The sequence below is a fragment of the Dipodomys spectabilis genome, unplaced genomic scaffold, assembly GCF_019054845.1.
Source record: "Dipodomys spectabilis isolate Male_0828 unplaced genomic scaffold, ASM1905484v1 ptg000344l, whole genome shotgun sequence".
NCBI classification, from domain to species: Eukaryota; Metazoa; Chordata; class Mammalia; order Rodentia; family Heteromyidae; genus Dipodomys; species Dipodomys spectabilis.
Window position 1 is genome coordinate 475,001 of NW_024871021.1, and position 21,391 is coordinate 496,391.

Genomic DNA, 21,391 nt, shown 5'->3' on the forward strand with positions numbered 1-21,391 from the left:
TTTATCCCTCAACTTGCCTATCCACAAGAAAAGGCTTCTGAGTATAAATCATCTAAACAAATCCCTATAGGAAGCTGTCCAAGATAAATAAGACAAAGCTCATACTAGGGACATACTCTAACCATGTGATGACTTGACAAATGCCTCCATTTAATTATGTATCATGTTTCAACACTTAGTAAAGTATTAATGAAAATGAGTCAATGTACTGAATTATTGTGTATAATTTTATAATATATGTACACAACATAATAAATATTATGTGTATAATAATACTAAATAAACAAATGAATAAAAAACTTAAATACAAAATCAATAATAATCATACTATGAAATAAACATACATATGTACCTATATATCTTATATTACACATGTATACAAATATTTTTTTCAATTGCAGGGCCTTAACTCAGGCCCTGGGAACAGTAGCTTGAAAATCTTTCCCTCAAGGACAAGGAGATTAGCCTTCACCCAAGATGCAAAAGAGTTACTTAGACAGTGAGCTCAAATCCCAGCAATGGCAGAAATACTGGCCCCAGTTCCAAGACAGTGACTTAATATTTGTAACAGAAACAGTTACGTTTATTCAGTTCCAAACTGAACACTGAAAAAAATCAGTGTAGAATTTTGTACAGCTATTCAGACATCCATCCCTTACCCCCAAAGTGCTTCTTGAGCACTACATAATTTTTGTACATTTTTCATTTAAAAATGTTGTACAGATGGGTCACAGTTACATGAGCAAAGTAATGAGTACATTTCCTATTGAGCATTGTTGCCTCCTCGTTTGTTTTTCCCCTACCATCCCTTCCCTCCCATCTTCACAACTAACTTCCCTGCTGATGTCAGTGACTTAATTATTTATTTTTGGCTTGGCATGGGGTTTGAACTCAAGTAATGGCAACTCTGAGCCTTCCATCACATTGCTACGGATTCATCAAGACTCTGAGTTCAAATCCTAGGCTAGGAAAGAAAACTGGAAGAAATTCCAAACCAAGGAGCTTTATTATTTCAATTTAGTTAGTTAGTTGGTTAATTAATGAATTAATTAGTTAATTAATTTTGCCAACCACGGGGCTTGAACTCAGGTCATGACAACTCTGACTCAGCTTCACTCGCCCTAGGATGGGGTGCAGCCTCGGGACCCAAAGCTGATCCTGGGACCCTCGGCCCAGAGGGTTTGCAGGAAGAAAAAAAAAAGCACAACAGCACAAAAAGTGGGGAGATGTAGAGAGCTCAGGGTTTTACAAGTTTTTCCTTGCATGGTGACCATCCTGGGTCTGAATGACATGGTTTCAAAGTGGACCTGGCCTGCCATTGCTGATGGCTGGCAGGCTATCAGGGAAGCCATAAGCCAACATGTCAACATAGGCTCTGGGTTCAAATCCTAATCCTTACACACTAATGGCAGGAGATCACAAGAGATTCATTCCTATGCATAAGAATACAGATTGAAAGAGTAGTTCATGCATTTGTCTAGTCTAAAATTGGATGCAATAATCCTAGGATGTTGATTGACCTTAATTAATAGTTTATTAAGCATGAAAAGAATAATATTTTTTCAATGGAGATATAATAAATACCTAAAAGTTGGTAGGAACGTAGTAGATGTCATTCAGTCATAGATAGACAGCTCTGGAACTCTTCAACAATATATATTTATTTGTATACCACCTTCTGCCTATCCATGTATTGCTGTTTTGGCCAAACTTGGGGCTTGATCTCAGTGCATGGGAACCACCTGATAGCTTGATAGGCTAGAGGCTTCTGTGCTCACACTCATCCAATCATGAATTGGGCCTGCTAGGCCCTGAGTTCAGATCCCAGCACTGCCAAAAATTTAATCGTTGAGTAAGAAGCTGAGTGTGATATATGTTTTCCTTTTCTGGGAGAGTCCAGGGTGTCAGGCATGATGGAGAACACGTCTACAAATCTAGATGGTATGTGATATGATGTAAACAATGTAATAAATGGTATAGGTGTCATGAAAGTCAATGAAATAAATCGTAAATAAATGAATAAAAAAGAAATAAAATGAATGACCACACTAAACGTGATATGGACTGAACATCTGTATGGAAGTATAAATCCTACCACACCAAACACGGTATCTACTGACCATCTGTATGGAAGTATAAATCCTATCTTTAAAATGTATATACGGAGTATGTTTTCCATGCCTGAGGCTTGAATTCAGCCCACTCCCATGAGAAAGCAATGGCGGGAAATCCTGAGATACAGGAAAAGTCATGGAATGCCATTGATATCATCGAATAAGTAGTTAATGCATGATGTGACTAGGAAGTGATAGGCAAGACTCATGGGGTATCACTTATTTGTAAAGCAGTGTTGATTAAGCATGACAATAATCATCACAGTCATGAAATGAAGGCATCTGGAAAGATCCAAAAATCAGTAGACACATGGTAGATTGGATTCCATCACAGGTTATCATCTCTCCTACACTATACAATTGTGTACTTATTTGCATACTACCTTCAACTTATGAATGGATGGATGACTGCTGTGTGCCCTCCCCCCACACCCTCACCTGGGGGTCCATCTCAGGTCCTGGGAACGGCCTTACTCCTTAGTGGCTCACAGACTGGTGTGCTCACATCGACCCATTCCTCAATTGGGTCTGCTGGTCCCCGAGTTGAGATCCCAGCAGTGCCAAAAGATTCATCCTGATGTCAGAAGCCAATTGTTGCACCTGTGTTCCTTTACTGTGCAAGTCCTGGGTCTCAGCTAGGATGGAGAATGCATGGGCCACTCTGTGGCCACGGAAATAGGTTGTTATCATGTGAACCCAGTTATACCTGTCATCATATACTGAAGAAAATACACAATACATCCATGAATAGCATACAAAATAGAATAACTACACTAAATGCACAATGCAGTCCACACATAGATTTGAGTATACATCCCATGTTTAAATGATGCATTCAGGACAATTGTGGCCACCCCTGGTGCTCGATCTCTGTTCCTGGGAACCGACCAGCTCCTTAGTGGCTCACAGTCTGGTGTGATCACTTGGACCCATTGGGCAGTTGGGCCTCCCAGGCCCAAAGTTCAAATCCCAGTACTGCCAAAATTCACCCTGATGTGAGAAGTCAGTCATTGCACCAGTTTTCCTGTGCTGTGCAAGTCCTGGGTCTCAGCTAGGATGGAGAATGTATACAGAACTCTATACTCATGGGAATAGTTTGTCATCCAGGTCACCACAGTTATATCTGTTATCCTATACTCAAGAAAATACACAATACATCAATGAATAAGACACAAAATAAAAGAATGACTACACCGAATGCAAGATACTGCCCATCCATGTATGGAAATATAGATCCTCTGTTTAAATGATGAATTTATGACTATATTGGCCCCAACCAGGGCTTCATCTCAGGTCCTAGGAATGGTCTACCTCCTTAGTGCCTCACAGGCTGGTGTGTTCACCGTGACCCATTCACCAATTGAGCCTGCTAGGACTTGAGTTCAAATCCCAACACTGCCAAAAGATTTACCTTGATTTGAGAAGCCAGTCGATCCACCTGTTTTCCTGTCCAATGAAAGTACTGGGTCTCAATGAGGATGGAGAATTCTATATAGACAACTCTATAACCATTTGAATGGGTTGTTATCCATGTCAGCATAGTTATATCTATCACCATACTCAATAAAATACACAATACATCCATGAATAAGACACAAAATAAAAAGAATAACTACACTGAATGCAAGATGCATACCACACTTGTAGGTAAAGAGAGATCCTATGTTTTAAAAAGGCGGGCTTGTTATTTTGTCCAGCACTGGGGCTTCAAATCAGGCCCTGGACCAGGCTTGACATTGTAGTATTCAAGGATGGTGAGATTTCCCTTCCCCCAAAGAGCAACAGAGCTACCCAGACCTCAGCTCAAATCCCAACACTGACAAAAGATTCATTCTGTTGTCAGAAGCCAGTCGTTGAACATGTTTTCCTCTCCTGTGAAAGTCCTGAGCTTCCACTAGGATGTAGAATGCATAGGCAACCCTATAACTATGGGAACAGGTTGTCATCCATGTCCGCATAGTTATACCTGTCACCATACTCAGTAAAATACAAAATAACTCCATGAATTCGACACAAATTAAGAAGTGCACCGAATGCAAGATGCTGTCCACACATGTATGTAAATATAGACCCTATGTTTAAATTATGAATTCATGACTATCTGGACCTCCCTGGGACTTGACGTCAGGTCCTGGGAATGGCCTATCTGCTTCGTTGCTCACAAGCTGGTGTCCTTACCTTGACCCTTTCCCCAATTGGGCCTGATAGGCTCTGAGTTCAAATCCCAACACTGCCAAAAGATGAATCCTGATGTGAGAAGCCCATCGATTCACCTATTTTCCTGTCCTGTGAGAGTCCTGAGTCTCAGCTTGGATGGAGAATGCATAGGAAACCCTATAGCCAGGGCAATAGGTTGTCTTCCATGTAAGCACTGTTATATTTGTTACCTTACTCAGTAAAATACACAATACTTACATAAGACAGAAAATAAGGAGAAAAAGTACTCCAAAGGCAAGATGCTGTCCAAACATATATGTAAATATTGATCCTATGTTTTAATTATTAATTTATGACTATCGTGACCCACACTGGGGATCAATGTCAGATCCTGGGAATGGCCTAACTCCTTTGTTGCTCACAGGCTGGTGTGGTCACTTTGAACTATTCACCAATTGTTCCTGCTAGGCCCTTAGTTCAGATCCCAGCACTACCAACAATTGGATCATGCAGTAAGAAACCAAGTGTGAAACTTTTCCTTTTCTCTGAGAGTCCTGAGTGTTAGGCATGATGGAGAACACGTCTACAAATTTAGATTCCATGTGATAGGATGTCATCAATATAATAAAGGGAATGGGTGTCATCATAGTAAAATCAATGGTAAATAAATGAATAAAACAAAAAGTACAAGGAACAACCACACCAAACGTGTATGGACTGAACATCCATAGGTAAGTACAAATCCTGCATTTTCAATGTATATAAATAGTATGTTTTCCAAGGCTGGGGCTTGAATTTTGGCTTAGAGTACAGGCCTGACTTTCTTATCTTCAAGTTCGGTGAGCTTGCCCTTCTAACACAGTGCTGCAGATTTACCCAGAACTTGAGTTCAAATCCAAAGCCTGGCAGAATAAACGGGGTGAATTGCAAGCCAGGGAGCTAATTTCTTTTAATTATTTTTTGCTCAGTAGGGGGTTTGAACTCAGGTTGTGGTAACACTGCCTCAGCTTCGACACCCTATGCTGGGGTGCAGCCACTGGACATACAGTAGATCCTGAGATCCTAGACCCCCAAGCCTTGTGTGGCAAAAATGTACAGAAAAAATGCAGCGAGATGGCCTTTTTGTGTTTTCTTCCTTTGCACGGTGACCCTCCTGGGTCTGAATGACACTGTTGCAAAGGGTACTTCACCTTGCATTGCTGAAGGTTGTCAGACTATTGAGGAAGTCATAGGTCCACGTGGCAATGTAGGCCTTGATTTCAAATCCTAGTCCTGACACCAATCAATGGCAGGAGATACTAAGAGACTCGTTCCCATCCATGGGAATAACAAGGTAATATTATCAATGTCACAGTTGAATGAGTTGATGGTGAATGATGCTCCTATAAAATTAGACAGCATCATTTCATAAGACTGATTTTATTTAATATTTATGAAGCATTAAAATAATATTACTTACAGAATGTAATAATTTCAGGATATTGATTGATTTACTTAATAGTTTGTTAAGAATGAAAACAATAACATTAATTATATGGAGGCATTATAAATACCCAAGAATTGGTAGGAATGTAGTCTATATAACCGAATAATGTATAGACATCTCTGGCACTCTATAAAGATATATATTTATTTGTGTACTACCATCTGCATGGCAATCTGTTCTTATTTTGTCAACCACTGGGGCTCGATCTCAGGTACTCAGAACTGCCTGTCAGCTCAATTTGCCACAGGATGCCAAGCTGACACTCACCCATTCATGAATTGGGCCTTGTAGGCTGTGAGTTCAGATGCCAGCACTCCCAAAAAATGAATCATGTAGTAAGAAGTTGATGCTAACACGTTTTCCTTTTCTGTGAAAGTCCTGGGTGTCAGGAAGGACGTGCAATACATATGCAAACCTATATCCTATGTAATCAATGTAATCACTGTTCTATGAGTCATAATAGTCAATAAAATGAGAAGTCAATACATGAATAAAACAAAAAATAAAATAAATAACTACACTGAATGCAATATAGAATCAACATATATATATAAATATAAATCATATATTTAAAATGTACACAAATAGGATGTTTTCTCGTGGTGAGCATCGATTTCAGGCCTAAGGAACAGACTTTGAATTTCTTGAATTCAAGGAGGCAAGCTTCCCCTTTCTACACAGTGCAACAGCAGGGATACCTAGGCCATCAGTTCAAATTCCAGTCCTGGCAGAAAAAAAAATAGCATCTCCATGCTATGTGATGCCCAATTCGTAGGTATTTCATTTGGCCTCCATTTAATGAATGTGATTGTTTAAATGCTTCATAAAGTATTAATTAATATCGACCAGAGTCCTATAATGTAATTGTGTATAGTTTTATCCTCAAATCATTCAAGTACTGCCCATTTAATCATGATATACATTACATTCCTTTGGTAGTCATATGAATAGGAATGAGTTTCATAGGATCTCCTGCCATTTGTTGGTGGTAGGACCAGGATTCAAACTGTGGGCTCCAGCTCCTACCACTTCAACCTGAGGATAGGGAACTCACAGGTCTGTCCAAGAACATCAGCAAAACCAATGATTAGCCAGGCATCAGTGGCTCTCAGCAGTCCTCCTTAAAACTTACAAGGTTGTGAAAGGAGGATCATGGTCAAAGTCACCCTAGACAGGAAAGCCCTTGAGACTCCTGTCGAACTAGTGCCAACAAAGCCAGAAGTAAAGCCATGTGGCTCCAGTGGTAAAGAGCTAGCTTTGATCAAAAGCAACTCACAGATTGTGCCCAGATCCTGAGTTCAACATCTGGGAACAAACAGACATAGACAACAATCTGTGCAGCCATCCGGCTAAAGCAGGTCACCCTCCTGTCCCCAACTGGCATGGACAGAGTTACCTGGGAAATGGGCTGCGTCATTTTGACTCCGCCCATTCTGCCTGCATCACACAATTCCAGCCACACCCCCATTGTTTCATGGTTCTTTCTGACCAATAGGATACAAGAATGGTGGCCATGCCCACATTCCATGCCGACCAGTAGCACCATGAATCCTTCTGTTTGTTGACACCACTACCAGCAGTTGAGGAAGGAGGTAGAGGTGGCTGAGTGGTGAGCAAGATACTCGAGGCCTAGGAGGAAAGGCCTTCCTCAGTCCCATCATGTGCCTGCCTGAGCCATGGCCCCCTCCCCCCCTTCTCCATGGAGCAGCATTTCTAACCTGGTGCTGTGGGCTCAGACCCATGGTTTCCTCAGGCAATGGTGCAATGGTGTGCCACGAGCCAGCTTGCGACCCTGACCTGGTCCTGGCTCCCCTGTCCTCTGCTCAGGGCCTGAGTGTGTGTCATGCCTCTGCCATTGCTGCTTGCCCCATCTGTAGCAGCTGCCAACAGCTTCTGCCAGCAACACATGTGAGTGGCTGCCACACATCCCTGCACCCTGCACCCCATATACCCTCCTCTCTGACCCGGACCGCGCCTCCCCTGTGCCCCACAGTCTGGCCCACGCCCTGCCACAAATGTGCCCCAGGGGTGGGGGTGGGTGTTGAGCCGAGGATCTCACCCCCATCTCCAGCGGCTAGTGTCCCAGGAAATGGGGAGATATATGGTTGGGTGAGGAGTGGGCGCCACAGATCCCCTGGCCTGGAGTAGTGGGAGCCACACTGCCGCACATCTGCACCCTTCCTCTCCCTGGTGAAAACCCGGTGGCTTTAGTCAGAGGTGGGGAGGAGCATGTCTACACCTGCCTTCTGGGGTCGTTTTCTTTTTTTCTGGGGATGGGAGGTGTTGGATGCAGAAGATAGACACCATTGCTGTGTGAGCCCTTGTGTTCTGTGTTCGGTCAACCTTTCACCTGAAGACAGAGAGACAGAGAGACACAGAGAGAGACATAGAGAAACAGAGAGAGAGAGATAATCTTTTTCCTTGTACAGCCTGACTGTGCTCAGGTGAGTGATCAGTTGGCAAATTGCAGGTGCTGCATGGATGAATCTTCTGTCGCCGGTATGGATGTGTGTGTGTGTGTGTGTGTGTGTGTGTGTGTGTGTGTGTGTGTGTGTGTGTGTGTATGTGTGTAGAATTGGGTTGTAACAAGGAGGCAGAATGCTTTGGTAACTTCTACCTGCTATCTTTGAGGCATGTATGGGCTTCACAGCTGAGGTCTGGGGGTCTGGAAAGGTGAGAGGCTTGGAGGGGACACAGCACTGTTAAATTACAAGAACAAGGGATCTGTGTGCAATGGAGCTGGGTACTCCCTTGAGCCTGATTGGTGGCAGTGGGAGATTTGGAGGACCTGGGAGTGTGGCCTGCAGGGGATGGCTTCCCAGGGGGACAGAGAGCATGACCAACACTTAGTAAGGATACGAGTTCTGCTAGTATGGAGTGCAACAGCATAGGTCAGACTCTGGGTCTTCTCATCATGATGTCTGATGGGCGAGACCAACCCTATCTTAAATCTTGAGCTGTGATCTTCAGATCTCAGCCTCCTGAGTACCTAGGATTATAGGCATGAGCCTCTGGCACTGGGACTCTGGTTCTTTTTGGTATATTAGGGTTAGACCTAAAGACCTTAGGCTTGCCAGTCAGGTCTTCTACCATGCAAGTCAAGCATTTCTGTCTTGGGCATTTCTGAGATGGAGAATGAATATATGCTCAGGCTGGGCTGGATCATGGTCCTCCTATCTGTGACAGGCATGAGCCACCAGGCCCGTCTTCTGTAGTTGGGATGGTAGACATGTAGCACCACGCTCAGTCATTAGTTTAGATGGATTGTCCCAAACTCAGTCCACGGCAGCCGATTCTTGACCAGAGGTGAAGCTCTGGGTTGGGCCTCAACCATTGGACTTCAATCTCCTCATGGTACAGTTGAAGAAACAAGGGATTAATACAGAGGGATCTCTGGAGCAGGGACAGGCACAGAGGGAGGGGCCATCTGATCCTGTTCTTGGCAATTCTGTGACCATATGATAGGAAGATTCCCAGAAAGATCTCAGATGGTGTGTGTTATTAATGGTGAAACAGGTATAGGATTATGAAACAAAACATGGCTCTCTTTCTTTATTACCCTATCCCCATGAGTAACGGGATCCTTCATTTTGTTCACTTTTGAAGCTGGGGAAACAGGCACAGAGAAGCCAGGTGACCTACTAATGACTCCTAGCTGACAGGAAGCTCGGCCTGACTTCTCTGCCATGCTCCTTAGGACAATGGGTGCTATTCAGTCCACTTCTTGTGGTGGGAAGTCCACTTCTTTTCAGTCATGGGGCTTGAACTTTGGGCTTGGGGCAGCTCCCCGAGCTCCTCAGCTCAAAGCTAGCACGCTACCACTTGCGTCACAGCACCACTTCCAGTTTTCTGGTGGTTTTTGGAGATAAGAGTTTCACAGGTGTTCCTGCCGGGCTGGCTATAAACCACGATCTTCATATCTCAGCCTCCATTGTACTTAGGATTATAGGCCTGAGCCACCGGCACCTGGCTTAAGTATAATTCTGACCTTCTTTCTTTCTCTTTCTCTCTCAGGAACTGATTCAATGGGTGCTGGAGGAGGTGGCCCAGCATCCCCATATGGTTGGAACCAAGGTGGCCCTCTCATTCTGGAGGTAGTCTGTGGGTCAGGCTCTGTCTTGCTCACTCTGTTGTACCAGCTCCATGAGGTAATTCCCTCTGTGCCCTGGCTACACTGTGACTGTAATCCATTGTCCAACTAGCCTTACTGGACTCAGTACTGTGTTCAATGCTCTTTTCTAGCAAAAATTTCTGGTTAAAATTATGATACATAGTTACAGAATGAAAATGTAATGCCATCTTAAGAAAGTCATTTAGGGTTCTGGGAATGTGGCTTCATGGTATGGTGATTACCTAGCATGCATGAAACCCTGGGTTCAATTCCTCAGTACAACATAAATTGAAAAGGAAACACTGGAAGTGGTCCTGTGCCTCAAATGGTAGATGGTTAGCCTTGAGGAAAAAAAAAAAAAAGCTGAGGAATAATTCCCAAGCGCTGAGTTTTAGCTCCAGGACTGCCAAAACAACAACAGCAGCAACAACAACAACAGTCTAAGTGAGATTTGGAAACTCTTTTGGCAAGCCATCACACCAAAAGGGCAGAGGCTAATTAATAGTTGTGACAGAAGAGAAGGAATAACTCCAGATGGAAAGAAAAAATGATAGTAACTAAGGTATAGCAGAAACCGTTCTAGGAAACCATTTTTGGATATTGAAGAACTAGTTATCAACTAGGCTTATTCCTCATTGCCTTTAGCATTCAAAATCTCCTAGGCTAGTTCTTAATCTCTGTGTGATAAATGTATCTCCTTCTATGTTGTTCTTTCATACCTGATCTCCTTTGCTTTCAAAAAATCTGTCTTTCTATATTTCTCTGTGAACATTTTCTGATACTAAATACACCTACAAAGATGAAAGAGGATGCTAATGTAAGAGTCCCATAGCTCATGGGTCATTAATGTAACAAAATGGGAAAGGAGGACATATTTATTGCTAACTCAATCATTCTGACAAGCTTCAATGTCACATCATTTGGTTCAGATTTCCATTCTTTGTCTACATAGTGACATTAAGTGCACATAAATGCAAATATGAGCCGGGTGTTGGTGGCTCATGCCTGTAATCCTAGCTACTCAGGAGGTTGAGACCAGAGGATTGTGGTTCAAAGCCAGCCTGGTCAGGAAAGTCCATGAAACACTTACCTTCAATTAACTCCAGAAACTCGGAAGTGGTGCTGTAACTAAAGTGGTAGAGTGCTCAGTTTGTGCTGAAGAGCTGAGAGACAATGCCCAGGATCAATATTCAATAATCACAACCAACAAAAAATTACAAATATGGCTTTAAGTTTCCCTCAAAGGAATGATGAAGTCAATAGTAATCTTCCCAAATGATTTAGTAGTGCACCTACTTTTGCTGAGTTATTTGTTATGGCTTCTTTGCTAAACATATTCTCTTCTTTAAAAATTGTCAAATAGTAACTTTATAATAAACTTCATCTAATATTTCTTGGTTCAAAAGAGAAGTACATACAGTGGATGTCACTTAGCTTTCTTACTGTCTTAGTTCAAAGCCAACCCAGGCAAGAGAGTCTGTCAACCTTTACCTGTAATTAAACACCAAAAAAGCCAGAAGTGGAGGTTTGGCTCAAGCAGCGGAGTACTAGCTTTGGGCCAGGTGGGAAAGAAAGACAACTGTTCAGGGACAGGGTCCAGTCTCTAAGTTCAAGCCCCAGCACCAGCACAACTAAATAAACGAGGAAACAAAACAAACCCTGGGTATTTCTTTGGGACTCTCCTTAAAATAGTGGTGGTCCGAAAATAGGCTGCTTTTGCTGATCATACTCACTGGATCCTGCTTTTTTGGAATCCTTATTGCTATGGAAAACTCAGGACTTGACTATAACTGATTCCTGCAACAAGAGAATCATCTCAGGAGTGAAACATCCATCCATAAGACACTTTAAAACCTCCATATATTTGCTTCTTTGCAGTAGAATATTTTTAAAATAAAGTGATTTCCTTTTGTTCTATACTGGCCTTCAAATGACATATTGTTTCCTTTTGTAATACTCTCAACCAGAAGTTCACAGACAAGTTTTATATGAGTAAAGGACACACTCACAAAAGTCAGGGACAGAGTTTCCTTCAAGCTTTGAATTCTTTTCTTATACAGTAAAAAGGAAAGCAATAGTTAACTTGAACTTTGTCATTTCTCTACGTTCAATTCCTCTCCTAGGATCAGTTTCCACATCCAGTAACAGTTACTTCCACTTACTTCCAGTAACAATCTATGGTGCTGCTCCAGAAAAAAATGAATGTTTTCTGGCTTCATTGAAATAGCACAAGGATACTTTTGGCCATGAGGTAACAGGTGTTTCAGAGACAACTTAGTAAAGAGAAATGAAATTTAAATTGCTTATAAATACATTATCCATGAGAACATTTTGTTCCATCTTCCTATGTGCTCTGTAAATTAAGGTGAATTTTAAATGGGAAGAAGGTTCTCAGATCATTTTTGTGAGTCTATGTGCTGTACATTAATTTCCCAAGTGTACATGAGTTAAGAGTAAGAGAAACAATAGCAATTATAGGAGAAAAAGAAGTTCTGTGTTTATGTATAAGTGTTCAATAAAATATAGAAGACTCAACAAATAAGAAAACATTGAAAAAATAAAGCCAAATCCAATATGTAGATTTATGGGAGTGATATAGAGAAAGCATTACTCTTAAGTGGAATATGAAGCATGAGGCCACTGCCTTTCTAAATCACGCTTGCTAATCACGTAAATGTGCAAAAAGGAGAATGGAAGAATGATTATGTTTCCAATGCAAGTCAGATATAGGAGAGTAGACGTAACTGGAAAAAAAGAATCCATCTTGAGAGAACAGGAATTATACTAGCAATGAACCTGGTGGCTAAGATCACATTTCTTTTTCTTTCCTTTTCTTATATTCTTTTTGTTGTTGTTGTTGTTGTTTGTGGCACTTGAAATATAGGACAGGTTGCTGTCCCTCTGAAACGCAGCTCAAGGCTAGGGCTCTTCCACTTGAGCCACAGTGCCACTTCCAATTTTCTAGTAATTATTGGAGAAAAGAGTCTCCAGGACTTTCCTACCCATGCTGGCTTTAAACCCCAATCCTCAAATTTCACAACAACTTGGTTTATGATCACATTTCTAACAGTGTACACTCAGGATATGTAATGTATATGTTCATCTATCTTTATATGAATTCTTGAGTTAAAAATCTGGGCTACAGGTTAGACTTTACACTCACAAAAGTGTTTGAAGTTTAAAAGTTGATACTCCTGGAAAAATAAAACCTAAAAATGTAAAGGAGTCTGGGAAGTTCAATTTGCATCCAGCTTGGACAGTATAGGCTTTGAAACACTACCTATAATTAATCAGCAAAAAGCTGGAATACCAGTCACAAGCAACATTGCTGAATAACAGCTTTAGGTTTTTGCATACATACATACGAACATACACATACACACAGAGGCACTTATAGGTGTACACAAAATGACACAAATGAAACAACTCTCAGAATATGTAGAAAAGTTAGAAAACAATAGAAAATAAGTCCTGTGTAAGATTAGAATCAAATGATAATTTTAAATATTAGAAAGCCTTCAAGTGAACTTTCCCCCAGAAGTTGAGAATATTACATAGGTAGGGACCAGAGATAGTAAGAGAGTCAAGTAATCATTATTATTATAGGATCCATGGTAGAATGAATCAGGGAACCCTGCAGGTGCATCTGAAAATGTTCATATCCTGTGTCAAATGTTAAAACATCTTTGAAAATAGTACATAAACAGTCTGAGCATTCAGTCTAGTGGATAAGATCATAGGAGAAGTTCAGAATTGCTAGTCTGTTTCTAGATTAAATAAACAAACTATGGCAGGGCAAAGTGCTACAAGCTTGGAATTCTAGCACTCAAACAGGAGATTAGAGAGTGGAATTACATAATGATACCTTCCCTGGACCAGGTAGAATAATTTTGTCTCAGTAAAACAAATCAAACAACAAAAAAGGAATACACAGTTGGAAGTTTGGGCTAATTTTGTCATTATGTTTTGAGACGTCAAGTTTCCTATTGAATGCAACTCATATATATCCTCACTTGTGTTTTAAATGCTCTCATCATTACAGAACATTCCTAGATGAAAAATAGGTCATGATTCCCATCCAAAAATTTGCAAAAGTAAGTAAGCCCCATTCTGTTGGATTCCAAATTAATGTTGAAGGATTACAGAAGCTTAAACCTGGAGAAATAGCAAAGTTCGTCTAATGTAGGACTTTGTAGACCTTGTTAAATTAGAATTTAGATTTAAAATATATTTTTTGGTTTTGTTTGTAATTTCATATTCTATAGTATACTACAAAATTCTTTTTAAGTAGAGGGATTAATTGAAAAATTCACAAATGATTCTGGCATTCTATATTGTCTAGATATTCTTTCAAGAGAGTTATAATTAGAACATAGTTAATAGATAATTCCCACAGTTCATGTATACTATGTTAATGTGAATAATCTAGACAGAGTTGCCAAAAAATGGATGACATTAATTTATACATTTAGAAAAACCAGTTTTTTAAGGGTTTGGTTTAATATGGTATGAAGAGAGTAATTGTGTGACATCGTCTTTCTTCTACCTATATGTAACACAGGAAGTCATTTCCTTATTTACGTGTCTCTGTATACATGGAGAAAATTGCTAGATTTGGGGTTTGTTTTCAATTTTGTTTTTGTTTTATTGGTTCATCCTAGAGCTTGAACTCTTGGCCTGGACAGTGTCTCTGAGCCTGTTGATGCTCAAGTCTCGTGCCCTACCACTTCAACCTCAGTGCCACTTGAGTCTTGCTTTTGTGGAGAATTTTTTTGGAGATAAGATTCTAAGAAACTTTCCTGCCTGGGTGGGCTTTGAACCATAATTTTTTTATCTTAGCATCCTGAATATCTATGATAGTTAAAAAAGTATAAATATAAATAATATTTGCAAGTGTTCTGATCTCAAGAATACTAGTGGAGGAAAAATGATGCAGCTCAATGTATTGTGGTGTTCTTTTCAGAACAAGGAGGGCGTCACATTAGCAGAGGTGTAGTATTTTTTCAAAATAGAGATAAGGTATTCATGATGTGAATTAAGGAATTTTAAGGTGCCTCTTAAAAGTTGGAAACTCTTGGGCTAGGATGACTTTATGGCATAAATTTTGGGATTGATGGTCATAGAAATAATAGCTTACTCTGATAAACAATAGCTTACTCTTGAAGAATTAATTATTACACATGCTTCATAGTTTTATCCTCTACCAGAATGTGGCTATTTTTCTGTTGACTTCTCAGTCTGTAACACCCCATTGAAAACTACATCTATTGCAGAATTATATAACATGCAAACAGGTACTGTTTGGAATCTCTCAGAAATGTTGAGAATTTAAAAATGAGTAGTTATTAATCATAGGAATTTTGAAGAACACATATATTCTGTCCTCTTAACAACTTACTTACTTTTAAAAGTTATGGGTTTCCATAGCATTAAACAGTTTTCTGTTTTAAAATGAGAAAATACTAAATTTATTCTTTTTTGAAAAATTTGGCAAGTATATTGTGAAAATATTGTCTAGTTGGATAACATTCAAGTTGATGACCCTCTGATAAATAAGGGGTAATTAATTCAAATTAGATGCCAAATAGTATTGGTTTTTAAAATATTACTATATAAAGAATATTATTTCCTGTGCCAATACAGTGAAATTATATTTTACGCAGCTTATTTTTCAATTTTATTATCAAAGTGATGTACAGTGGTGTTATAGTAATTGTAAGGTATTAAATCATAGCTTTTCAAATTTGTTAACCTTCTCTCATTTTCTCACAGTTTTCCTTCACCCCTTCATCCCTCACATTTCCAATATATTGTCTTGTGAGTATTGCTATTGCATTGGTTTGCCTTTTGTCCTTTGTCTCACCATTATGCTTTTCCTCTTCCCTTCACTAATTAAGGTAAATGTATATACAATACAAAATGATATACCGGAAGGATAAACCATAGGGGGAAAACCCAAAGAAAACAGAAATCACATAGTTCATCAAAAACAACAACCACAAATGAAAAAATCTGGTTACATATCTTGGAATTAATTTTGCTTAGCATCAGCTAATATGGTTATATATATATGCATAACAAAGCCACTGGAATATAATAGCTGCATGGATACTATATCATGAAAATAGCATGTTAACTTTTTGATGGTAATGGTGGAATTAGGATTGGTGAATTCGCGGTTCTGATAAAGGATTTTCAAGAGTTTTAAAGTTATGACAGGTAAATTTTAATTGTTCAAAATTTTAACAACTTAGCCTATTACAAAAATTTAAATTGCCTGGAAGAATAGTTTTCATGCAAAGAAATCCAAGGAGACTTAGTAGAGAGGGAGCAATGTGGATGAAGATGGCTCTTTTTCACACTAAACTAACAAACCTGTAAATCCTGTAGGGGAGCCTTGGAATTTTCCTTACCCAGGAAATATATTTTCACTGTTTGAAACAAGGTTGTATTGGAATTTAAATTCAAAGAACTTAAAAAAATAAGGCATCAAAATTTGTGAATTTACCTTTAATTACCAAAGAGTAATTCTCTGAAAAAGATAATTTGAGTCAAAATATTTAGGGAGAAAGTGCTCTTCACAATGAAAGAAGGTGTTGGGATTACACATTTTTGTTTGTAACACATTCCACAATGTCTTTGGATGTGAAGCAGTGAAACACAGAAAAAAATCTGATTGGATACTTCAAACCAATAATTTCACATTTCTATGTGGCTCACAAAAGTAATATCCTTATTAATATGAGATAGTGAAGACTTCTGTTATTACATATGCCAAAAAGTTCAGAAAAGAATTGAGCAAATGGAAAAGTTAATAGAAAAAAGTTTTCTTAGAAGACTTAGCTAAGCATATTGTATTCAGCAGTGAAGGGAGGTCAAAACTTTTTGATATAAATTGTGTTAGTATTTTTACTCCCTAAAGTGAGTTTACAGAGCCTAGTTGGCTCACTACAATGCAGAACTGATTGAATGAAGACATGAAAATAAATTCCACGTCCAAATGAGGCAACTTAAAGAGTTTTAAAAGAGAAATAATGAAGATTTAACAGTGGTGGAGCCCATATAGTCCTTCAGCTCCACTAGACATGAAGCCAAGAAGCTGTGATTAATTGGAACTCCGGCAAGAGCTAAGAGGAGGACATAGAAGTAGGACATAGAAGCATTGTCCTTTTGTAACAGACACTGTCTTCCAAGGTATGGGTCATTTAACTCTATTCTCCTCCATACATCTTGGTGAACAAATTGAAATAATTTTGCCTAGAATAACTTCACTGTTCCTGATATGGTATCTAAGCAGAACCTTAAAAGAGAAGATAAAAGTGCAGTATTTTTTGTCTCCTATCAGCATCTTGTTAGGAAAATATATTTTTGAGCTTAGACAATTCTGATTGAACCAACAAGGGATGGAGTACTTATTTTTGTGGGCACTTTAGACACAAGAAGTCTTTTAAGGTAAAAGAAAAAAAATAGCCAAATATTTGTGATCACAGCTTCTAGGGCTGTATTCTGGAGACAATGTTTTACATTAGATTTCTCCTCATTAACATAAATGTTGTTTCATGGCAACCAAATGCAAGAGGGATATTTAATGGACTCATTAAATATCAATGGCCAATTAAACAGCATGAAAGAAGAAAATGGCAAATAATATTTAATGAATTACTTTGCCAGAAGAAAGAAGGAAAAATATAATTCAAAATCAATTGACTTAAAAGTATGAAGAAAGAGTAGTGAAGAGATATTAGAGAAAATATAGAGTATTGTTTTTTCTCCAGTGGAGTAATGGGTTCATGATCTTGTTTCTTCCACTCTAACCTCACAAGCTACCAAGTGTGTCTCAGGACTGGATTATACAGTTCAGACAGAAAACTCGTAGAAGAAAGATACTATTTGCAGCAGATGTAGGTGATTTATAACCTTAGACAATCTATTTAATTCTGTTCAAAATTCTCCCCTATCCCAAACTTCCCTCTTTGAACAGTTTTGTTTGCTTTTCACAAGACTGCCCTTCATTAATTGCTTAAAATTTTGAGAGGTCATATTCATACTCTCTGGAGATTGCTGTTTGGTTGTGATTTTTCTGTTTTTTGTTTCTTGTGTTTTTTAACTGAATTTTAAAAGGGTGTGCAATTGTTTTACAATTAAATATATCCATCTAATTGTCCAATGCTCCTAGATCGGAGTCACTCCTTCCATCATTCTCAAACAACCCTTTGTCCAAGATTTATTTCCAATTTGCCACTTCCTTTATCATATTTGTACATTGAATATTCTAGCTGTACTTGCCCCTTGTTCATTTTTCATTCATTCTGTGTCTTTACTATAATTCCTCTCTGGTTTCAACTTCCTGATAGTCATTGTGTTAAACTGTCTATTAATACTTTGAATGGTTTATATGCATTCCATGGACTTTCAATCCTGCATATTCTTGAACTGATGTCAGCTTATATTTCCATAATTGATTCATCTACAGCAACAATTTGCTGGAGACTGGAGAGGTGAATCACCTAAACAAGATTTTATTCTCATCCATTTGGAAGATTAATCTTTAGTCAAAAAGAAAGTTAAAAAAATGGCTTAGAATGTATTCCTAACTACGAATTTTTATAAATGGCTTTGTACAATGGTGTGATTCTTTTATTTTACATGGAATAATATTTTCTACTGCCTATAAGTTTTGGAAAAAGAAGAAAATTAAAATTTATTCCAAAAGAGGAATATGATAAAAATAGAAGACAGATATTATGTTTGTCATATCTCTGATGAATACCCATATTCAAGACTTAAAGTCATATTTCTTACTATGTTAGATAGAGGGAAAACATAAAATAACATATGATAAGGCAACTATTTGTGACTTTTTAAAGTGTACCTTATTAAAGATGAAATTTATTAGCTCACGTTTGGGTTTGAAATTTAGGAGGCTAACCTATTTAACCTATTTCTGGAAGGCCCTTACTGAAAAACACAAATTGTGGGTGGTACTATTTCTACACTTTAATGAATGGTTGAATGTGTTTGGCATTAGTGCTGTGTAAATAATTCAACTCTATTGTAACTTGCTCCCTACACTTAAAAAACTTGTAATGTCACTAAGTATCATCAACTTGTAAAATGTCATTTTGACGAATGTGATTTTAAAAAGTTTATTTGAAAAGGAATACACTTTCAGAAGATTAAATGTAGATTATCATTGGTTTGAGAGTGACAGTTTTATACCACAGAACCATGTTGTACTGAAGTCCCAGTGTTTTGAAGCACTCCTTAGTGCTTCAAATATTTTTCTGAATTACATTTGACCTCTAAGTCAAGTTTTCCGGGCTTTGATAGACCAATTATGGATCTATCCTTCTAGGAACTATTTTTTGGCCCACTTATGTTGGAATAAAATCTTTCATTAATCATAGGGGAGGGGTATTAAAAATAATCTTATGACACTTTGTGAACTTGTTCACTCATATGGGCTGGTCATCTATAAGTTGAATGTTTTAATTACAGTACTTTCTCTCAAATTTTGTTATTTCATTCTTCATTTTAAATTGCCTTGCATTCCACAATTGCTTACTGCTAATTCCTGCATCTCAAGGAATTGGGGCCCTGAAATATAGGAAATGAGAAATTGAGATTGGTCTTCAATTACTATGTGCTGACATGTTGCATGGGCCTTGGTGATAAGTCTTGCCCCTGTTACCTGATGATGCAGGTAACTGGGACCTGGGATCCTAGGACCTATGGGGACTGCAGAAGGATAATGTTTTTTTAGACATCTTAGCAAAATTTGGGTATAATCGATAGGAATGCTTCCGAAATATGGAGAAAAACAGTTTGGGACAAGAGAGTTAAAACAATAAACAGAGCAGCAGAGTAAAATGCATTATAGATTAGAGGAAAACATTGTTTTTTTACCATGTGGATTCAGAAGACCAAGAACAGTTAGAATGTATCACAAGTTTATACTAAAGACATTGCATTGATACTTTTTATATTCTAATATATATTTTAAACCTAATTATTTATATTCCAATTCTATTTATTGGAATAAATAAATATCAATTTATTTGTCAAATTATCAACTAATTCTAATAAGTTTTACTGTGTGAAATATAAAATCAGCACATATAAATATAAAATATATAATTATATATAATATAATTAAAAGGCACAGGTTTGCATTGTTCTGTTGTAGTTACTGTATCAAAGGCTACTCTGTTTTAAAGTATTATTCCATTATCTCTACCTTAGTGTTTGATAGAGTTAGACCTAAAGCTTTACCATTTGTAGATTTACAGCATGGAGGCAAGAGGAAACACTGTGATTAAAACAGTATCAATTTAATGCCTAATAACGAGGAGAAACATATGGACTTCTCCTGCAACTATGAAAATATTTGGTGATAAAAAGGCAGTAGTGTAAGTTCCTGCCTGGTTGGATGGTAGACAGGCCAGGACATTAAGTAATCATGCATATGAACAATTTTTTCACCTTCTTGGCTTTAGCTACTTTTGAAATGGAAGGTATAATAAACAATTATATTTTGATAAAATACCTTCTAGTCTGAACAGTTCTGTTTGAACTGTTCATCTCTCTATGATCCCTTGTAACCAAGATTAGTTTTGTTCTAGTAAGACAATCTATGCTGTCAGGGTAAGATATTCTGGTTGGTCTGTTCCCACATGGAAGAAGGGTAAAGGCTCAGGTAGACATTTGTGCCAGTAACACCTCATTTGGGAAAATATCAGCTGAAGAAGTTTAGAAGTAGCTCTTAAGCAACGCTTACTTTGAATCCATTAGGTCCACATAGCTAACACAGTTGGATAAATAAGTACTTGAAAAAGCCATCACCTTTGGACCTATCTGTAAATAATTGAGAGTACGATCAAATTCCAAATAAAAAGACTTAAGATAGTCATTGACAAAAAAATTTGCAAATGTGAGCAATTGATTGATCAATATAATTTTTTTCTACTATTCACAGAATTTTAGGGAAATAAGATTGATAGCATTGTTAGGAACAATACGGTTTCCTTGTTACAAGTAGGCACCCATAGATATAGGCTGTATAAAGATTGCATCATTAACTACTTAAATTTAGAGGATACTACATGCTTCAGCAGCACGAATACTCAAATTACAATGCAGAGATTAACATGGCACTTGCACAAGGATAACATGAAAATTTGAGAAGTATTCATATGTTTCATTCTTCAGATGCAAGAAATGAAAAACAGTTATTAAAACAAAATTACAACTGTAACAATACACGTAATTCATATAATTAAATTTAGTTTGACAGCAGTATATTAAATATTCACCTCAGAAAGGCGTTTACATAGCATAAACTTTACAAAACTTTTCAAATTAGACATTGTCATTTTATCCCAAAGAAAAATAATATTAAGACCTAGAAAAAAAGGAATCAAACTGTTTCTATATGGAATGCAATCAGAAAGGACACATTAATGAACCTAAATATTATAAAATAATGTAGAATTCAAAGTATATCTAGGAGAAAATAAAATAAAT

General features: G+C 38.1%; 1 pseudogene; it reads left to right on the forward strand.

Annotated features, from left to right (window-relative positions):
• Positions 1 to 20,970: 20,970 nt before the first annotated feature.
• On the forward strand, positions 20,971 to 21,067 carry LOC122095358 (annotated as a pseudogene).
• Positions 21,068 to 21,391: the final 324 nt, after the last annotated feature.